Source organism: Papaver somniferum, chromosome 9, assembly GCF_003573695.1.
Source record: "Papaver somniferum cultivar HN1 chromosome 9, ASM357369v1, whole genome shotgun sequence".
In the NCBI taxonomy this organism is placed as follows: Eukaryota; Viridiplantae; Streptophyta; class Magnoliopsida; order Ranunculales; family Papaveraceae; genus Papaver; species Papaver somniferum.
In genome coordinates this window covers 108,745,512-108,750,461 of record NC_039366.1, presented here as the reverse complement: position 1 = coordinate 108,750,461, position 4,950 = coordinate 108,745,512, and positions in this window count along the sequence as shown.

The following is a 4,950-nucleotide window of genomic DNA, read 5'->3' as shown; positions in this document are numbered from 1 at the left end:
TATAGACTAGATCATACACATTTGACATTTCGAGCTGAGCATTCATTGCTTATCTTTTATCTCGAAATCGTGTGTTGGTAAAGCGTTTCGCTTTGACCAAGTTTATCTTCACCTAGTGACGAAAGTCATGAAAAGTTTCAATCACTTTGATAATTGCTCTGACGTGAATCTGTCTGTGAATAACGGCTACATAGCGTCCTCTGAGAATGTCTCAATGATTGAAATGAGAGTTTAGATTACACAACCATGTATTCCTTGAACCGAAGTTTTCGAACTTTGTTGATCAATAGAAATAGGGAGGATTGTGGAATTGGCTTACCAAGTCCGCAAACTGTCGGAAGTTCTCTTTCCGAGAATTTCTGCTGAGTTTGGAAAACTCAACCGATTAACTTAAGTCCGCGAACTTGTTTGTGAACTTAAGAGGTTATGATCTAAAGATGTGCTCTGAACATGAAACATTAAATTACTAAGGAATGCTTTATGCAAAACGTGGCTATAAAGTTCATGAGCCGATTCAATCTAATCGAATCAACTTTGTTTCAATCGTGTCTTGTGTAGTTACATAAGATCTCATAGCAATTGAACAACTCTCTAACTAGTTCATTTGAGTCAATTGAACTAGTTATGGTGAAGAAGAACAAGGTTAATATGAAATGCTCATATGGTTAACTTTTTGGGTTACTATGTTGAACCAACATACAGGTACACGTTTGGGCATGGTTTTCACAAACCCAGTAAACGTCTACCCAAGTGTGTGTGACAAGCTAAGTTTTCGATCTAACGGTTGAGAAATATTAGCTTGAATCTAAATCAGGTTTTCATCTAACAGTGAATAAGGATTGCTTTGTACCTAAGGCAAAACCTTGATTTGAAGGCTATATAAAGGAGACATCTAGCATTGTGTAAAACTAATCCCCACACGTCTGTGTGCTACTAGTGCGCCCGCTAGAGTCGATCTCCATTAACCTTTGATTTTCTTCTCTTAAATCAGGTTAACGACTTAAAGACTTCATTGGGATTGTGAAGCCAGACCGATACTACTTTTATCGTAGTTGTGTGATCTGATCTTGCATCTTCTATCGTACGAGTATAATCGATTGATTGGCTTGAGATCGTGAGAGTTCTCCGATAGGCAAGATAAAGAAGTCACAAACATCTTCGTCTCACTGTTTGTGATTCCTCGACAATCCGCTTGTGTAGTCAGGAAGGATTGTAGAGAGGTGATTGATTAATCTAGGCTGTTTTTCGGGAATATAAGACCGGATTATCAATTGGTTCCTGTTCACCTTGATCTTATATCAAAAGACGGAACAAAACCTAGGGTTTATCTGTGGGAGACAGATTTATCCTTTGATAGACTTTTCTGTGTGAGACAGATCTGTTTATTATCAAGTCTGTGATTTTGGGTCGCAGCAACTCTTGGTTGTGGGTGAGATCAGCTAAGGGAATCGAGTGCGTAGTATCCTGCTGGGATCAGAGGCGTAGGAGTACAACTGTACCTTGGATCGGTGGGAGACTGATTGGGGTTCAACTATAGTCCAGTATGAAGTTAGCTTGGAGTAGGCTAGTGTCTGTAGCGGCTTAATACAGTGTGTATTCAATCTGGACTAGGTCCCGGGGTTTTTCTGCATTTGCGGTTTCCTCGTTAACAAAATTTCTGGTGTCTGTGTTATTTCTTTTCCGCATTATATTTTATATAATTGAAATAATACAGGTTGTGCGTTCATGATCATCAATTGGAAATCCAACCTTTGGTTGTTGAGTGATATTGATTGATCCTTGGACATTGGTCTTTGGTACCGTCCAAGTTATTCCTTGTATTTGATAAAGAATCGCTATTGATTTTATCTTGAGTAAAAATCAAATCAAGAGAGAGATATTAACTCCTTGAGATACTTTTATCTAGATTGAGTCTGACTGTCTAGTTGATTCTCTAGCAAAGTATTTCGGAGTTAGTCCATACAGATTGCTAAGCGAAATATTGGTTGGTGTTGTTAGACCCCCGCTTTTTCATCTTCATTTGCTCCCAAGGACTTCATTGCACCTAATAACTCAAAACTAAACATAAGAGATGCAATTCACAAGAATAATAGCAAAGAAAACATAAATACTAGATATAAAATTAGGTGTTTTCAACACCTATCAAATTCCCCCACACTTAGACTTTGCTAGTCATCGAGCAAATCAGACAAAACTAATTCTAAAATTTACATACAACTCCGTGTCGTCGAGGCTACGGTCACACTTAGCATGTATAACAAGCCTTTGAACCCCTAGGTGTCCCTAGTGGACGAGTTATAGTCTCATGAGGGTTTACTAGAGATACACCCACAAAACCTACTTTACCAACTTACTAGTTCTCCGAAATGATAACATCCAACGCGCTAAGAAGACATAGAAATTTTGCACACTAGTCATAAGAAGTTAGACACATAAATGAACACAATCTCATCCTTAAAGGTTGAAAGAGAAATAACCATCCCTTATCGAAAGAAATTTCGGGTTCGGAGTGATCAAAAGTCTCGACTCTGCCTCACAAGAAAGGGTTTATGAAGTTGCTCTCAATAATAAATAGCTTTTACGGGTCACACATGTGTCCAGGTGGGAATTAAGAGAGAATCATGTGACACGTTGAATAGTAGGAAGGCAAAACCCTCCGAATTGTTTTAAAAACCCACATCTTTTTATTCATTTTCAAAACCCTTTTTCTGACGATCTCTAAGAAAGGAAACCAACCATATAAAGAAGGTGGGAATATGCTTACTTACCTCGTTATCCGTTCGACGTGCAGTTAGCACCACTCTCACATCATCCATAGAAATGTCTTCGGTCTTCAATTCTTGTCTTCATCTTTGTCTCCGGTCTTCAACTCTTGATGATGAAATCTTGAACTTCGTAAAATCTTGACAATGTGATTCTTTCCTCTAATTCCTTGTTGCTTGAAACTTCATTATAGATATTTCTTCTTTCCATTGGCTTTATTGAAAGAACAAAACTAAAAACAAACCAAAATATGATACAACACATTTTTCTTGTCTTTTTTTTTATGAGACAAGAAAAATAAAACAAATGCAAAAATGAAAACAAAACAAAATAAAATAATAAAACTAATAATGAATCTAACAAAATTTTCTCTTGTCGTTTTTTTTTTCATTTTTTTATTAAAACAAGGGACCTAGTATAGTGAAGACCATGTCCCAATCTTCTTCTTTTTTTTCATGAGACAAGAGAGATAAAGAAAAACTGAAAATAAAAATAAAATAAGTACAAATGGCCATGGTGTAAGTACTTTACCGAAGGATTCTTCACAACTTGTATCGTCTCGATATCATAAACTTCTCGAACTCTCATCTTGATAATCTTCGCTCTTGTATATAAGTCTTCAACTTGTAAAAATTCTGCTCCTTGTCTTGTTGCTTTACTTGAATATGAAATCTGCTCATTTTTGTATCGTTGCTTGTAAACCTTCAACGCCTTCAACTTTCCTTCAAATTTCTGATGCTCCTCTTGTTGATGATGATGGGGTTTCTATGGACCTGTTGGTGTAGAGAGAGATAAAGTGGATGGTGCTAACTGCGAACAAGATTACAAGTGGTATGTAAGTTAGAAATTCGATGTCACCATCATTATTGATAAAATAGCACTCAAGAGATCAAAGTAGTGATTCTATTGGTGGGAGATTGGGTAGCTCACCATTCTACCCGGAGTTTACGTATGGTGACACACACTCTAAAAGCACAAATTTAGACAGGTACAAAGAAGTGAAGGTCGGTGCCTCTCGTGATGTAACATGGGTAGTCTCCACTATAAGGGACCACAACTCTAATACCGAATTCATTCTGCACCTCATTTGACAATGGCATGGTTAAATCCAACTTTAACTCTCACACAAGTAAGAAACCCGATCACGTTCTCTGTCATCTCTAAGTTCAGTCACTCTTATGAGAATCTCGATGTAATCTTAGCGACATGTATACTATGTGACTCTAAACTAACCACAAGTTGGAGTTTTTTATTCACTATTTTACAAAAAAAAAAGTTGAAATTTTGACAATGCAAATGCTTAACCACTCCCCCACACTTAAACTTTACATTGTCCTCAATGTAAATTCAATCGTCCAAAGAAAGTCAAGGTGGGAAATCTTATAATGATATGCGACAAGGAAAAGTAAATACAAGACATGAAAAATAAAAGATAAGATAAGAAATACTCATCCTATGGGTTGCCTCCCATGCAGAGCTTGGTTTAAAGTCGTCAGCTCGACTATATCCTTGCAAGATTCATTCCCCATATACCAACAATCTGAAAAGTTGGGGATCCTTCCATGTAACCTGTTTTGCAAATAATCGCTTCACATATTAGTACAAGAAAATAGAAGTGAAGTTATCGCCCCATAGAAGTTTCCCCCACACTTATTCTTGTCTACACTTGGAAGTGTATAAAGAACATAGAAATCAGGAACTTCTATGGTTTCTTCTTTGCAAACCTGCATCTTATGAGAATCAAATGTTGCTAATGGTGGATATCGAGAAACAAAATCATTTAACCATATTCTCGAAGCACATACATTCAAGCCAATAAGAGGTAAAGGAGAAGGATTAATAGGCAAAGGGTTATACAAACCTTGCAACTCTTGTGTTATGCTATCCTCTTCATCCTTAAAGAATTCACGTGATTTACTTACCTCTTGCACATCGTGGTCCTCTATCAAACCTTGCAAGCATTCTTCGTTCATTTCTGCCTTAACCAAAGTCTCGACATCAACATTATCATTACAATCCTTTGTAAGATCAATTGGGTCTTCCACAATATTGGTCATATCGGTTTCTGAAAAAGCGGGGGTCTAACAACACCACCCAATATTTCGCTTAGCAATCTATATGGACTAACTCCGAAATACTTTGCTAGAGAATCAACTAGACAGTCAGACTCATTCTAGATTAAAGTAT